The sequence below is a fragment of the Agelaius tricolor genome, unplaced genomic scaffold (genome assembly GCF_023055355.1).
Source record: "Agelaius tricolor isolate 1412-34295 unplaced genomic scaffold, bAgeTri1.0.p SCAF_9, whole genome shotgun sequence".
NCBI classification, from domain to species: domain Eukaryota; kingdom Metazoa; phylum Chordata; class Aves; order Passeriformes; family Icteridae; genus Agelaius; species Agelaius tricolor.
Window position 1 is genome coordinate 7,750,364 of NW_027269269.1, and position 17,688 is coordinate 7,768,051.

At 36.7% G+C, this 17,688-nt stretch overlaps 1 long non-coding RNA gene across 2 annotated transcripts in view; it reads right to left on the minus strand.

Moving 5' to 3' along the window:
- Positions 1-288: 288 nt before the first annotated feature.
- The window catches only part of LOC139593343 (uncharacterized), a 242,573-nt gene continuing 225,173 nt past the window's right edge, over positions 289-17,688 (minus strand). For both annotated transcript variants that reach the window (XR_011680262.1, XR_011680263.1), the window contains 2 exons: positions 13,583-15,393; positions 289-932 (listed from right to left, as the gene is read on the minus strand). This is a non-coding gene — a long non-coding RNA (uncharacterized lncRNA). The remainder of the gene's footprint in view (positions 933-13,582; positions 15,394-17,688) is intronic.

Below are 17,688 nucleotides of genomic sequence, written 5' to 3' on the forward strand. Positions count from 1 at the left end.
GGGATTTATGAATAGATTTCTGTTTAGGGTAATGAGATTTATGAATAATTGCTCCTGGAACAGGCTTCTTTAGCTGTTGACATTCATGGTCAGTTACTGAAGGATGGTTGACAGGTTGGACAGCAGGGCTCCCTCAGTTTTTACTCTCTGTTTTCAGCTTCTGAAAGGAAGAGCAAATTGGATGAGCAGGAAAGTAGGAACGGACATAAATTATGGTCTTTCAAGCAAAATATAATTTGGGTAGATCTGAATTTCCTCCCTGGATTGCCCATAGATTTCCATGGCACCTCTGAGCATCTTTTGAAACCCCTTTGCTCCCCATCACTCATGGTGTTTAAGGACATTTACTTAGAACACAAAAAGGATTACAGCACTGAATTTTAATGTGCTTTGTTCAAAAGAGGAAGATCTGTGCAAGCATAAATGAACATGGAACTTTTGTTCTTCTCAAAAGAAAATAAAGGATTGATCAGTAAAGCTCTGACTTTCCATATTTGATGTTGCATAGTCTTTATTAGACATAAAGAGATTTTCAGAATTTGTAAGGTCTGGCACAGTCAATATTTTGGAGGTCATCTGCTCCTAAAAGAGAGAAAAATTAAAAATATTTTATATTTAATATAAATTAATATAACTGATTATTATAAGGCTACTAAGTAAACTAGTTAAGGGACTTAAGGGAAGTGGGAGAAGGAAGGTACTCTGATTGCAAATTCAGTTCCACTCCTCCTCCTTCTTCTTCTTCTCCTTCCTCTTGATCCTCCTCCTCCTCCTCCTCTTCTTCTTCTTCTTCTTCTTCTTCTTCTTCTCCTTCTTCTTCTCCATTTCTTCTCCATTATGCTTTAGCATTTGCTAATATCTCTCTACTTCTTTTGAGTGAGATAGAACAGTGCATTTTAACTGACATCTTTCATCTTTTTGTTCCTTATTTCCTGTGCAGGGTTAAAGGAAAACATATTAAAAAGGGTGATTTTCCCCCCTTAATAACATTACATCTCTTGTGATTAGCTGTTGATATTTATTTAAGTGATATTTTAGCAATATTACTGTTGAATGCCAAAAAACAGTGAAATCTGAGTCCTACATTTTATGGTAAGCTCTTCTATAGCTCTGTTATCCACAATGAATTCTTGCCATTACATCTGTCATTTAAGCAACAGACTTTTTTTCTCAGTAAATACAAGGTCATTAAGTATTCAGAGATCTGCCTTCTAGTAACTCTGATGAAATTAAAGACCTCACAGTTTCACCACAGTAATAATAAATAATGTATTCAATTTTACAGTAGGATGGATGGGTGTTTTTCAATGCAGGACTTGAACAAGGCTGGTAGTGAAATATCTTTTATATGCTGAAGAGTATATCTTATTCCTTTGCAATAATAAGTGCTGGCTTTGCTATTAGGATATTTTTTTTGATATCTCTGAATGCAGAGAGCCACAAAAACTGGCTGTTTGCTTCTGTTTTGTCTCTACTTACAATTTAAAGCAGTTTGTTAGGAGAAACTGCTCAGAGTGTCCAAATGGGAAAGAAGTGGCTGAATTTCATCCCAGAGTTCATCACTGAATTGCCCTGTAACTGTAGAGAAAGCAGTGAGGTGGATCCCACTGTGAGGCTGAAAGGAGGTTCTCCGATGACCTCAGCAGGAAATCTGGAGTTCTCAGGCCTAACCAGGGGTCAAGTCTAAATACCACATCACCATGGAGCATGGAAGTGATTTTCTCCTTTAGAAAAATGGGAATCTTAGACAAATTCTGGAGAAAATGGAGATTGTGTTGTGAGATAAATCCATATGGTCTGAAATTCACAATATAACGCTTTCATGGTGCTCCCTTCAGTGTGACTGAGTGGCATTATATTAGAACAATTATAACTGTTTCTGCTGCCATCTAATATCCATATAAGTGCTACTTAAAGAGAATTTAGAAATAGGATTCTCTTTTTTTTTCCTCTTTCTTTCTTTGGCTCTATTAATTACTTAGCAAAAGAGCTTCTGCCATTGCAGAAAATGAGGTCGGCAAGACAACATTCTGTGGTTATTTTAGCAGTTTATAAATGTTGCTTTTTAATATTCACCCTCTTAAACACTTCCCCCCCCCCCAGCCTCAATAAAAATACATATTTAAGCCCTATGATTTAAGCCCCTTTAATATTAAAAGTTTACTAGGATGAATGTCTCCCAAGTCTGTTCTGCTGGACTCCTACATGCCTCTAGTCTTACTGGGGATCAAAGACAGCATCTGTAATGTAAAATCTGTAATGTAAATGCAAACCTGAAGCACTTCATAAACAGACATTGTCATCAAAAAATCCTGAGTTTAGCAGCTTGTAATTTGATTTTTTTGCACAGTATCAAGGCTGAAGTCTTTGAGATACTAGCTTGAAGAAAATATTTTACCTCTGACTCAAAGCCTCCACTGTAAATGGTCCCAGGTGGAAAGAACCACTGAGTTATAGCCTCTTCTGTGCTCTTGTCCATGCTTGCTACAGACAAGCAGTGCTAACAGGGGCTAGCAAGTCTGTTCAGGGGAAATAATTGCAGTCTTCTTCAAAAAGCAAAAGGAAGACAGAGACTGTTTACAAAAGCATGTAGTGACAGGACAGAGGGGAATGGTTTCAAACCAAGAGTAGGTTAGATTAAATAGTCAGAAAAATTCTTTTCTGTAAGGGTGGTGAAGCACTGGAACAGAACCTGTGGATGCCCCACCCCTGAGAGTGTTCAAGGCCAGGTTGGATGGGACTTTGAGAGGCCTGGCTTACTGGCAGATATTCCTGTCCATGGCAGGGGGTTGGAACTGGATGATCTTTTAGGTGCATGTCAACCCAGAGCATTCTATGATTCCATGATTCCGTGATTTTGATATAACGATAAATCCACTGCCTGGTGTTAGGAGAGATCTTTGTAGAAAAAAATACTTCTGCTTCAAAATTCACTCCTCTGATCCTGAGCTTTTACTGAAATTGCACAGAAACCTTAAGTATATTGATTTATGTTGGATATGTTATTTTAAAAATATATGTATTCCCTTGAATACATGTGGATGCACAACTATATAATCTTACTGACATCCTTGCAAATTCAGTTTGGTGCTGATAGACAAGCTGTGCTGTTTTCATGTCAATCTTCATTACTACTGGTATGAAATGATAGGTTGGAAAAGTTGTATATCCTCTGCCTAACAGGAGCCTGGAGATGGCAATTTCAGAGGGAGGTGTAAAAAAGTTTAAAAATAAAAAATAAGATCCTACATGCCAAATGATTTCCATAGTTACACTTCTGAGCATTCAGTAAGACTTCACAGCTGTCACCAAGAACTAAAATTGGCCTGTATGATCTTTCTTACTGGTTGTGATGGGAGTGAAAGAAAGTGGACTTGTTCTTAATATTTGTCAATTTTACAGTGGTCACCACTCTGAAACTTTATTAAAAAAGGAAAAAAATGCTATAAATACTGAGTCCAAATATAAAAATCCACCATTACTTAGAGGTATAACTTATAATCTATTATGACCCTTTAAGACATAACTCAGTGTGCTGGATTCTTCTTCTGTGCAAATTTACCTTGAGTCTCTACTTGGAGTGATGACATATGACACAATCAAGTCAAACTCTAGTCCTTCCTAGTTTACACCCATTTAGTCACGGTCTGGAAAAAGGATTGCATTTTCTTCAATCTCTTTCTGATGGTACTTTAAGAAAAGGATTTCAAATGGATGTGAAAGCATATGGACAATATACTGAAGTTCATCACACATGGATATGATGAGGATGTGTTCCAGGAGAACTAGAAAATAACTGCATAAGTGGTTTTCATCTCATTTAACTTTAACCATATGTTTTTGTCTCTACTTTCACATCCTTTTTAAAGGTAATGGAGAAAGACAGAGGGTAAAGAGAATACACTCTTCCATGGAAAAAGTATATCCACATGAATCGCCTTCCGGATGCATGTAATTCTCTTTACTGAACTTGGAGGGAGATGGAAACAGGATTCATCTCTCCTAATGCAAATCCTGTTGTTATATATACATATCTACATTTCAGTTAGGCTTTCTGTCTAGTCAAAAGGGATAAATGGGTGTTTCTTCAAGCGATTCATCAAACACTAAGGCAGAGATGCAAGTAAGGTGAATGAATTTTTCTTTCCATATAAGCACACTGGAAGGTTATAATGTTCTACACAGTTGAGATAACTACATTATAGACATGCAAAGTCAGGTGAAATACGATTTTCAGTGAAGTGGAAACTAGATGACTTGTTTAAATGTATAACCTTCATTCCATGGGAGATCAATTCTGTACAATCTCTTCAAGTTCCAGTACATAGTCCATATTCCATACTTAAGCAGGTTAATAATGTATATTTGCAACCTTTTTTTAACTCTTTTCAAAATACTAGTGTGATTATTGATTGCTAGCAGAACAGAGAGGTCTGAAAATACTTTAGAGAACATTTATGGAAAGAAAATACTGTTTTTGAATATCTGCAGTAGAAAAATAATGCAATTAGGGAAGGCTATTTGAAGGTTAATCCCAGAAGAAAGATGCAGAGTCCAAGTTCCTGCTGTTGTGTGCAAGCATGGAGAGCAACCATGCAACACAGAGCAGAGGATGTCCTGCTTTCCTTATAGGATGCATAATGGGCCACAAATCCTTTATACCAGATGGGCACAATAAATATAATAGATTTGGGATTACTATTTGGATCCCTTTTAAATGAGAAGTTCTAAATAGTAGAAGTTGGAGAGGGTGCAGAGGTGGCTGGGTTCTGTGTTTTACCTTTTTCTGAGCAGAATAAGTAACTCTTTCAATTGTTGGAAGTTTTCTCATTTCCTCATGGTGAAAACAATCCCTAGGCATAACACTGATGTGTCAGAGCCTAAGGAAAGGGGAGTATAAGCAACAGTCATCAGGTTTAAAAGCTGAAGACAGATAACTAGATTACATCTACAGTTTTATAAATGGATTTATCTCTAATAATTTCAGCCATATTCTCTTTCCAAAGAGCAGGTTTCATGAGTCAAAATCACATTTTTCTACTCAAAATAAAGAAGCAGCTTTCTCTCTGATTTATTCCTCTTAACATAACTTCCTCAAGATTTAAGAAATAACATGTTTCACTGCCTGAAATCTGACCAAATGAAATGTACCTGGACACCAGGACAGATTTTGTTGTTCTGGGCTTTCATGTCAATGACACAATTCTGAACTTTTTTTTTTCAAATGGAAAATGCATGGTAAGAGATTTACCTGACTTCATTGACAAATATATCCCTTATATGACACTAGTAGAAGGAAACACTCCACCTACATCAGATGATGCTTCTCAGCATCTGGCTAACAGCTGTCAGCCACAAAGGTATGAAATTATTGGTTTGGTGTCAGAGGACTCCATAGCAGAATTAAAGGATCCATAACTTGGACAATGAAAAAAACAGCTCAAAACTTAACATAGTGTATTCACATTTTTCCATAAAGGGTTTCTGTTGTTATAACGACTCAATATAGAGTTTTGAAAATTGTTAAAAGAAGCAAGAATATGCAACTTCAATGTGAAGCAATTAAATAAGACGATTCATTGGAAACAGGACTAATGAACTGAAGCTACTTGAGCAGCTGTGGCCTGCCATATTTTTCCTTCTACAGTTAGGTCTGCTGTGTCCTCAGCACCAAGAAACATTGAGGAGGGCAATGGCTTGTCTGGAAATTGCTCATTTCTATTTCCTGCTAGCAATTGCCAGATGTTGGTTTGCCAGGTGCATTTGTTTCAAAACCCATGGTCACTCATTCCAGGTAAAGGAGGAGTGGTATTGTGTGCATGTGGTTTGTCTGTTTCTTGGTGGATGTTGGCATCATTGTGCAGCAAAGAAACAGCTGTGGAGTGAATGGAACCATTGGGAACCAAAACCCTGGTTGGTCAGAGGAGCACACGAGACCAGAGACACACTTTTAGGGTGCTATTCCATGCTGAAAGAGGTTGGAACAGCCCTTAGGGGACTGTGGCCATGGGTGACCCACCGTGTTAAAGAGATGAAGGGATAAAGCAGCAAACCCTGTTACAAACAGAGCGACAGAAAACTGCTGTGTATGAGCAGCCAAAACCACTGCGTGCACTCAGACTCCTGAGCTGCCCATCACCTCCTGAGGGTGTAAATAAAGGGAAGTTGAAGTGGGGAAGAGGGAGTACAGGGAAAGAGTTTTTGCTCTTTTATTTTATGTGAAATCAGCTATGGGGGACTTGTACTGATTGTCAATCAAAAAAGCAAATGCTCTGAGACTAAGATCTTTTGCCTTAAAAGGGTATTTAAGAACACCTGTACAATGATTTGAGTAAATATACTTATTCTTATAACAATAATTGAGATTAAAATATATTTACACACTACTGAGAATTTCCAGTGATTTGCTGAAACTTAAGAAAAACATTGCATTGAAATCTATTAGGGAATGGAATATTTTCTAGTACTTTTAGATTCTCTAGAATGACTGTTTTCACTTTACCTGCCATAGTGCTTGAAATCAAAACTTTTTACTAGCACTAGGGGAAAAAGTGAAGGCACACAGTGCTGTTTAAATATCAATAAGATCAGTGCAAGGCTCACAGGTTAGCTACAAGTGTGAGTTTAATGAATTCAAGTTTAGGCAGATAGTGGATTTATGGATGGTAATAGAGACAGTCATGTGCATCTCAAGGATTGGCACAAGCCAGGAGGGCTTATGAAGTACTTATGACATGCTGACTGGAGGTGGAGAAAACAGAGATAATAAAGTAAATATGGGCTCTAATTTCAATGTCCTGACTAATGAAACCATTGCAGCTCTGCCATCCTACAGGGAAGCTAAAATCAGATGTGAGCTAAGTGCTGAAGGTGTTTACAGAAACTTGCTGCTCCTGATTGCTGTTCTTATGGGTGCTGCCCCCATTAAAAGATGACTAATTCAAAGATTCTGCAGTACAGTGTCTGAAAAAGGACAAACCATTTTAGCAGTCTCTATAAACAGAGAAAAAAAGGTATTGTTACACTAAAATTATTGTCTTCTCTTACAGAAACATTTACTATGTTCTGTTTTGCTCAAATGGATCACATATTTTAGAATGTAAAGAATTTTGCCTAAGCACAGAACACTTATATAAAACTTGACCAAGTAGAAGACAATGAGTCATATAAATGAAAAAGTCCTTACTGCTATTTGGTAGATTTTAATGTATAAAATCAGCCCTTGTTCCTTTGCAGAGAAATGTATAAGGACTGGAATTTCTGTACCTTTAAATTATATAAAAGCAGACAATTGCAGTACGATAGATCATAGTATAAAACACTCCACCATGTTGTTCTGTAAGGCAGAACCATTTTTAGATGCAAAACTGATTAAAATATTTTTTGGAGGAAAATGAATAATTTTTTTTCAGCTTTCCCTCAAAAATGATTGAAAATTTTAGGTTACTCATGCTTTTAATAACGTTTGAAGTTCTCTACTATTTGTCCAAGTCCTACTTGAAAAATGTCTTCCATATTGCATTAATATCTCATTAGTAATTACATTTCTGCAGCTCTGCTTACATTCAGTAATTCATTGTTTATATGTCTGAGTATCATTTTCCTGTCAATTCATTATTACCTAATTATTTACCACATGTGTAGTTATCATGGGTCCTTTCCAGAAAAACTGAATCCCAGAGCACTACCCTCATTAACCTATGGGAGTTAAATTTGTTATTTTATATTCATGTCCTTTCATATAATTGATGATTCCACTTTGCCAAATGATCCAGTCAGTCTAACACAGTCCCACAGCTAGGTGTAAGTCCAAAATAAAGTCTTTAGAAAGTTTTAAAAGTCACAATTATGTATCTATAGCTGGTCTTCCTCTACTGATTTATTGTGATTTTCCACCTATATTTAATTTCTGCAGATGTCATATAAATAATAAAGCGTATCACATAAAAATAATAGCAAAACCTTAAAAAATTAAATTATGGAATCATAGACTACTTTAAGTAGGAATGAACCTCTAGAGGCCACTTGATCTCTTTCTTTTCTCAGAGTTAGGCCATATGAGACAAAGTTCCTCAGGGGAATGTTCTATAAGAAAATTCATAGTTTCTCTGGGCAAGGTACTCCAGTATTTGGCTACTTTCCTTCTGAGAAAATTTGTCCCAATATTTTCTAGAAATTTTCCCTTTTGTAAATTTTTTCTATTTACTGTACATTAATGGGAATAATCCCATTCTCGTTAGAGATCTAATGACAGCATCAGTTATAACCAATATCAGACAACCAAAATATCAAATTTACACACTATGTAATACACTAAGTAATTTAATCTGTAAGCAAAAGTACTAAAGTACTATCATATTCTGATGCTTCCATTTTGAGACTAAAATTTTCTAGAGGACAAAATCAAGTGCTAGAGAACCCAACCACATTTAAACTTGAGATTTCATTAAAATATCCTGTATCCCTCAAAAGTTTAATTGCCATTAAGTTCTTTTCTTTTGTATAGTTTTTTTCTCCTGAATTTTGGTTTCACAAGCAAGTCAATTTTCCGTTAGCCCTAGTTTGGTGATTTCATAACAGGATTGTACAATATCCTTTGCATGAGAGACATTTAAATTCAGGATTTGGATACTCTCACACAGCAGGATATCTGTGGAAATCTGATGCATTAGATGACCTGCTGAAATTTAAGGTACTATCTATAGCCTATAAAACCTTACATGGCTTGGAACCAAGTCACTTGAGAGATTATCACTTTCTCACTGCCAATGATGTGTGTGGTAGCAATGTTCTCCTGTTTTCCACTCTTTACAAAGGAAAAGTATCCACCCATCTGAACATTGTCTGCAGCATTCCCTGTGTGCTCAGATTTCTTCAGATTTCCTTCTGGAACAGCCTCATTTTTACTCTGGAGAAAACTGAATGTGGTTAGGAGATAAACAGAGACAATAGGTGTTTTCCTGATTTGGGAACTGATTTAAATGATGATGAGGTGTAATTTAGTCATATTTAGTGGATAATTAAATATTAGACCACCTAAAGCCTTGTATAATGCCTTTATTATATTAAACTGAAATGAATAAAAAACATAATCAGAACCATTGCTAATTTACTGGTGATTTATTGAGGTAACAGCTTTTCAACACCACAGGTGCACACACACTGCAGGGAACTCTATGTAGTTCAGGTCTGGGAGTCCTGATTAGATTGGGAAATAAGCTGTGCATTTGTACCCATCTTGACTGTGCCTGTGGTGCTAAAGAAAGACAGCTGGGGATTGATAACTGCAATGTCCAAGTGGGGTGCCTAGCTTGTATCCATAAAAATAAGACATTATTTTTCATTTACTGAGTGAATGATCAAGTTCCAGTACATGAGAATGTTCCCTAGCCTTTTTACTTGACTTGTACTGAAATAGCACTTGCATCTGAAAGCAGCTTAATCTGTTCAGATAAGTGCTAGAGATCTGGGCAGGCTTCTTGCCAGCTGTTGTATGGTTGGTCTTTTCCCTTTTGTGAGCTCTCCCATTGTCTTGAAGTCAGGGGAACTCACAGCCTGTACTTTGAAAACTAAACCAGACCAAGCACTGTGTTTATCTACAGTGATACTGTTGTTCTGACATGTTAGTGCAGTTTGGGCCACCTCACCCTACACAGACAAAACCAAGGAGCCGCTTTAGAGAGCACTAGCCAAGGTCCACTCCTGATGGGCAGTAGGTACAAAGCCAACTTAGTCAGAGGACAGGAGAGACTTTAATCATGAAAGCCTCTGTCTCGTGCTACTTGCCTTCAGAATGGTCCCAGCCCATTCTGTTTACTTACATAAATATAATTCTAATATAATTCAGTTAGAACTCAGAAACGTTCAACAAGATCCACATTCATTAGTTTCTCTTCATTGAGAACTTTGCAGTGCAGATAGAAGGGCTGAGTTTTAGTGATTTTTGGTATTTCTTGGGATGACTAGTACAAGAGCTGTATGGTGAACAAGAGAAGTTTGAGTCTTGCAAAGATGTATAGCTCAAAATACACCTCATAAGAGCTCATTATCTGAAAGATGACTATGTATTTCTAAACTTGCAGTATTTCAAAACAGTGTACACTGGTTTCTTCTGAGATACCTCTTTCCCTAAAACACACTTTCCCTAAATTTTCTTAGACTTTAAGTTTGATGTCTTGTAAAATAACTGATGCCAGTTCTGTAACAAACCTCATTGCTCCTTTAAATCCTCTCTAAAGCTCTAATGGGTTATCTAGGTCTTTTCTTTTGAACTTCCTGATTAAACCTTTCATTTTCAACCTTGAAATTACTTTAAACTGTTCAGAACTCTGTTCAGAAACAGGAATATTTTGGCTTGCCCAACAATATTTTTTTTTTTTTTACCAAACTGTGAGAGATTATTACAAGGTTAAAGTGTTATGTGCCTTAAAATTTTCAAAAACCTTCAGCTGCAGAATCTTGAATTATGTTTTCTGTCCTCCTAAACATGCTGTTTGGAAACCCAGAATAGCAGCAGTACATTTTGTTCCACTTGGCAGCTGGGTGAACAACATGAACAGAGAGCAGACATTAAAAGTGGACTCGGGACCAAAAATAGGCTTTTTAATTTTTCCTAGTTATTTGCTGCCAGATGGTTTCCAATAGTATTCCTCAAGTGTTTCCTCTGATATTACAGGGAAGTAAGTATTTGAAGTGCCCTTAGACCAATCTTTGTGCAGTGGATTGATGTGTTCAAATAGCAGGTATGACACATTCAAATAACTCTGAAAATGTGTTTAAAGGAATCAACAGTTTTGTTGGATATTCATAGTAATCATTCTGATCATTCTGTTTATTTCTTACCCCTTTTTTCATTTTTGGAAAAGAGCTTATGGAAGACAATGAAGGTTTAAGTTATTGGTGTGAATATTCAGCTAAAAGGTATTTTACAGAGAAAGTGGCATGAGAAAGGGCCATGTTTCCTTGCTTATATTTTCATTTAGTTGACATGGTAAGCCATCTAAAATAAAAACTTGCAAGACACTGGGTGCTGATCACAGCTGAATTCAAATCTGCATTATTTATGGAAAATCAAAATGCAACTCAACCAAAGATCCAAACTTCAGATTATTTGCTCGCCAAATATACTTCAAGAATAGATTTCTATAGAGCTAATTGAACCTTCCTAATGTTGATGTGAGTTATGAGAGTACCAAGCATCCTCGTAACATTATAACTGAATGGAGTGATATCTGTAGAAACATAACTCCTGAACTGTAATAACTTGGCATCAATGATAATGACATTTCAAGACAGGAATGGTAATGCTTGTGGAAAAATGCAGAAGTAATTTAATTTAAACCCAGTTTTTCAGTAGGATGGGATTTTTTAAGCCCTTCTACATAATGATATTAAAATTAATTGAAAATATTTGTTCTTTCTTTTCAGTTCACTACATTTATACTTAATAGATAACATGCTTTGAACTACAACAAAGTCCTTTTTCAAAAGATTTTATAGGGTATTGAAACACTGTCATATCTGAGGGCAGCAAGTTTTAAAATATATAATGTGTCTAAGATTAATAAAACCCAGCAGTACTTCAAAGTTTTCAAGTAAATCATAGAATAGTTTGGGTTGGAAGGGATCTTTAAAAATCATCTAGTCCAACCCCCCACCATCAGCTGGATCACGTTGCTCAGAAAGCTCCATCCAATTAGACTTTGAATATTTTCAGGGATAGAGTATCCATTACTTCTCAGGGTAACATTTTCCAGTGTCTCACCAACTTCCTTGTAAAAAATACCTTTCTATATCTAGTCTGAATCTATCCTCTCTCTTTTGGTTTGAAGCCATTACACTGTGCCCTGTCACACCAGGCTCTCCTAAAAAATCCTGTCCTCATCTATCTTGTAGACCCATTTAGGTAGTGAAAGGTTGCTGGAAGGGCTTCCCCAAAAATGGCCTTCTCCAGGCTGAACAGCCTCAGCTCTTCCAGCCTTTTGCCTTGGGAGAGGTGTCCCAGTGTTCTGGTCATCTTTGTGGACCTTCTCAGGACTTGCTCCAGGAAGTCTGCTCCCTTGACCAGCTGGCCACTCTTCTTTTGGTGCAGTCCAGGGTACAGCTGGCTTTCTTGGTGCCAGTGCACATCCCCAGTTCATGTCCAGAACCTCAGGCTCTCCTTGTCAGGGCTGCTCTCAATCCCTTCTTCTCTCTCCCGTTTTGTATGAATACCAGCGATTACCCCAACCTACATGCAAGACCTTGCACTTGGCCTTGTGGAACATCATGAGATCCTCATGAGCCCACATTTTGAGCTATCCAAGTCCCTCTGAATGGCATCCCATCCTTTGGCCGTGTCAACCACATCACCCAGCTTGGTGTCATCTGCAAATTTGCAGAGTGTGCACTTATACTGTCTATGTCATTGATGAATGAGTGAAAAGTCCCAGCAGTCAAGTGAAATCAGCAGTGACTGGAAAATAGGCCACACTGCATCCATTTTTTAAAAGGATAGGAAGGAGGACCCTGTGAGCTACCTGCCTTGTGCATGGAAACATCATGGAGCAGTTTCTCCTAGAAGATGTGCTAAGGCACACGGAGGATAGGCACGCAATTCAAGGCAACATGGCTCCACGAGGCAAATCTTGCCTGATGTATGTATAGAAGCCATTCATATTATTCCCTGAGTGCCTTGCCAAGGCCACTTCCAGTCCCACCTAAACCTTCCTGCTCCCATTCCTACACAACTACTGTGTCCCTATACTCTTCCTATGACACTTGACCCTGTTTCCTCTGCCTGTGCATTTCTTTGTCTCCCTTTAGTTTGACCAGAAGGGTGCTCAAACTGCCTCATCGTGCCAGTCTCATCTTCCTTTCCTGATTTACTAGCAATCAGGAGATCTAGAGATCACAAGCTCTTAGCCAGTCTGGACGATGTCCTTAAAGATCTCCCACTCTGTTCTGCTCCCTTGTCCCTGAGGGCAGCTTCCCAGGGGGTCCTCTTGAACAACTTTACAAAGAACTGGAGTTCTGCTTTCCTAAAATTCAGGGTCCTTGCTTTATTCTTCACCTGACTCATATCCCCCAGGACTGACTCCAACAGTGCTTAAGACAGGAAGTGAAAGATATCATTTAACACACACTAATACAGATGAAATACAAACACGTGCCCACAAAACTAGAAGAAATTTAAAAAAGAAGTACATGTCTCAGAGTTCCAAGATCTTTATAGATTAAAGAAGGGATATAGTAGTTTACAGTGTGTGTGAATAACTGGTGGCATTCATACTCTAATAAGGTGAACTGCAAATAATTTAGTGGCTCAAAGTTTACATCCTGGACTCATAAAACCAGGTTTTGATGAGAATCTTCAGTTAATTGCAGGTATTTTAATCTTCAGTACCTTGGAAATCAAGTTTGTTTGGAAACAAAGAATTTTAATTGTGTTTAGCTGTCATGTTTAATATCTTTGATTAGTACAATTGACATTGATGGTCTCATTTTCTAGAATCCTATACAGTAAAATTTTGATCCTTTAGGTACAACTAAATAAAAGTATAGCAAAATTAGGTATTTCCTTTTGAATAACTACAGTACCTACCTTTTACCCCTCAGAACAAAAATTTGCTTTTGGTAAGAGCACTGATGCTCTCCTGTTGCAACACTCCCCTGTTTGCAGAGGTATCAGTTTGACTTATGAGACAAACCTGAAATGAGACAGCACAATGTGAAAAGGCATGCTTTTCAGTTTTCACAGTACTGCAATAAGTACAGCTTTCAGCTACATCAAAGTAGTAAATCATGAAGCCAGAAGCAGAAATTAAATAGTGCTATACTAGTTTAAAGGAATAATTGTATACATGCTAATAGACAGATCTGAACATACAAAATTTGTTTGATTGCAATACTAAAGTAATTAGAAAATTCTTAAATGTGAGAGTGTGAGATTGACTTTCCAGCTATGCAGCTTCCTCCATCTGGGAAAAGATGATACCTAACCTCCTGCTGCTGAGATCAGCTGGCTTTTCAGCATTGAATTCAATAAAAAGAGGAGTTTGATCTCTGCTTTGTGCAGTACTGCAGTTGCACATTCTGTGAAGAATTGACAACTAAAGGTCTTGGTGATTTGAAATAACACTGTGGCATTTGAATTACTGCTTTCTAGTGCCTTCAACCAGTACCAGTCTTTATAAGGTGAATTACCTAGATTTAAGAAATAAAGTTATAAACTTGTTATTAAGGAGTAAAATAAAAAATTCCCTCTAAGAAACAGCAGTCTCAGAGACTTGAATTCCTTATTTAAATATCAGTGATACAGTGCTAAAACTGTCTGGTAATAAAATGACCATTCAGCTATAAATGAGACAGAAGGCATAATGCATATTTAAAAGAGACTAAAATGCATTCTCTCAAAGAACATTCTCTGTCTTTTAATTGAAATTAGGCCCTGATTTCCCCATTTTGCTATCAGCTAATATAAGCAGCAGTTATTAGTCAGTCAGCTACACAAACGTGAGCAGGCATAAGTTCATCCACGTAAATTATTTGAACATAAGACTCTAAGAAGACAAAGCTCTACAGAACTTCACTCAAGCATATGGTAATGTACATGACATTAACCTGTCATCTCCTCATGCCTCCTGATGGTGATTCTGGCTCTTGTTAAAGAGTCACAAATTTTTTGCCAATAGCTCTTCAAGTGTTTTGAGGTTTAAAAACACAAATTAATGAGAAAACAGTTCTTTATTCTTGCTTTTTATCAATATACAGTACAATTAGGTCAAACTGCTGCCTTTCTGAAATACACACTTATTTGGCCTGTGTAAGAGTTTCTGCTCTTCCTTCCCCCTTCAGATTTTCTAGCATTTTCCATGATAGTAATAGGCAAAATGTTCAAGATTGATGTATTGAGTTACATATGCATTTAAATGGCATGCAAGTGTCAATTTATAATTTTCTTCCTCTCATTTGTCTATTAAAGCAAGACATATAATAAATTTTAGTTCTTATAGAAGAGCAGTGATGAAATTATTTAGCAGGCCAGTAGCACTTAGCTGTGGATCGCTTTTGCAGAACAAGATCTGATATGCAATGGTATTTTAAAATCTCTTAAAAAAAGGGTAAAACTAAGAAAATTATTAAACTTTGAGATTGACTGCCATTAATAGGATGAAAGATTGTTTAAGAAATATAATCAAGATATTGATTAAAATAATGATTATAAAAGAATATTTTAAACGGATTCAGGATTTTGTGTTATCTTTTCTCCAACAATTTGTCAGACAGGAACTTCATGATCAAATACAGGGATTGATTCACAGATCTTGATAAATCCAATGTCCTCTGTCCACACACCCCCCATCAAACTTCATCACTACATTCTGTTGTGAAAGTTGATTGATTGACTTGGATCTGGAAGAAATAGGAAAAACTTTTTAACTAAATTTAACAAAATAATAACAACTGAAATCAGCAAAAAATTAAAATAAATTAACATTTAGTGCAAAACCTCTGCAATCTCTCACAGATTCAAATTCTTTTGTATGTGTAAGTTAAGTGAAGCTTATTAAAGCACCCGCTCTGGAATTTTTAATTTATAGAAACATTATCTAGTAATCTAAATACAAGCATCTAAAAATTCCATCTTTCCAGGACCAACAAGATGAAGCATCTTTTGATTTTTACATATCTTTATTTATATATTTATTTTGTAAACTATTACGCAAACTATCACAGAAATAATGCTAACAAGATATTGTTCCTCTGTGTATATACCAAACCACAGAAAATTATTATTCAAAGATCAAGAAAAAATATTAAAAGCACTAATAAAATTCAAAAGGAAAATATAAATAAAGAGTTGAAAATTGGTGTGGGAGGGGGAAAATACTGAGACTGGTCTTATTAGCAAAAATACTTTTTCTGAATCCCTTGTTAATGTCCATTCTCACAATGTCTACTACAAGAATAGATTTATAGCCTTTGGGGAAAATATAATCACCTTTTTTATGATTAAACATAATATTTTAAGTTCAATTTTTACACAGCAACCCATGTTTTTTGGAAAATATCTAGCAAAATCTAGTGACTTCCTAGTATAATACATTTGCAACAATGAGTAAAGGTATACAAGTCTACATTTCTTCAACTTGAATATGCTTCCCAAGGCAAAACCAGCGGAGAGGCTGTTTGTCAAGAATCCTCCCATAAGGTGAAGTTCAGATGTCTCAGTTTGGGCCACGATCCCATGTTTTTAGGGCATTTCTAATAGTGCAAGTGTCAATACATAATCTTTGAATTCTGACAGGAAAAGCAACACAGGAATGTTTTGATTTTAAGTTTAATTCCTAACACCAACAGAGCATAGTGACACTAGGCTGTGGAGCACCATATGGGATGGCATCATTCACCCTGTGGTAGCTGTGCTGCTGTGGGGACAGGGGCACACAATCAGCATCTGAAAAACAGGAACTGGCAGGAAGTTTCTATGGCCGAGTAGATGGCCCAGTAGATGTGCTGCTGGCCTGAGAGAGGGCAGATACACCTTCTTGATCGTGCTCTCAGTTGTTTTCAGTAGTGGGTTTTTTTGCACACACTAATATTTGTAATGTTTCTATTATGTATTTCCACTGTAATCGTTGCTAACCAGAAGAACACAGTGAGGAGGCACCATTATCTCCTGAGCAAGAAGCTGGACAGAGTGCAGACATCATTGTCACAAAGCTGCATCCAAAGTAGAGATATTTTAAGAATTACTACCCAGGATTTAAGGTCCTACATTTTACACTCATCCCATTTGCTGAGCTAAAGCCTTCTCTCTGGATCTTAATCTTTGTAATAATATATCCCATCTCTGTGAAAGGCAAGGAACACCTTTTCCTTGCAGCTTTTAAATCCTTTGAAGAAAATTCAACTGAGTACAAAGGGATCCAGACTGAAGATACGTTGAATGCTAATAGTAGTACTATTTTTTTTGGTTTACTATTGTTTCAGTACATTGGTATAATATTATAATGCAAAACATGAGCTAAAGAAGAAAGAACAAAGGAATACAAAAACCAAGAGCAAAACCGTGAAAAATCTTGGTTAATTTTAAATTAGTCGAATGTTCAGCATTAATTTTTTTAGAAGACTTGGAGAATGAGTAAACAAAGATTTTTCAATCATATGATTCTGTCAGGTAGAGTTTGATGACTTTTTAAATTACGTCTCCCTCCATCTCAAAGGAGAAAATGGCAGTTAAAGTTTGTTTTCATCAACCCAAATGTATTTTTTCCCCCACAGCATTAACTGCATGGCTTCTACAGTACTGACAGCATGCTATTTGAATACCCAGCATTTCAGTGCCAAAAGAAAATGAATATGTGTTATTAAGAAAATCCCCAAAGTTCTCTTCAGCAATGAGGGACTACAATCATGGATGCTGTAATTATGTAAATAATAATTTATATTCAATATTGCCCAAGTGCCACTAAGCTATTATAGCTGCATGCTTGTAGATCTATCTTCAAACATATCTGCATGCAACTCATTCATAATCAGAATATGTATTTGATCAGTTGAAGTGCATTTTTGGAAGACAAATGCCTTGTTTATTGGTAATGAAATGAAGGCCTCAGAGCAGCTAATAAAGACTTAGCTAATGGAAAGCTTTTTTTGTACATCCACGTGCCCTCAGAACTCCTGATGAACTGTGTGGTCGAGATG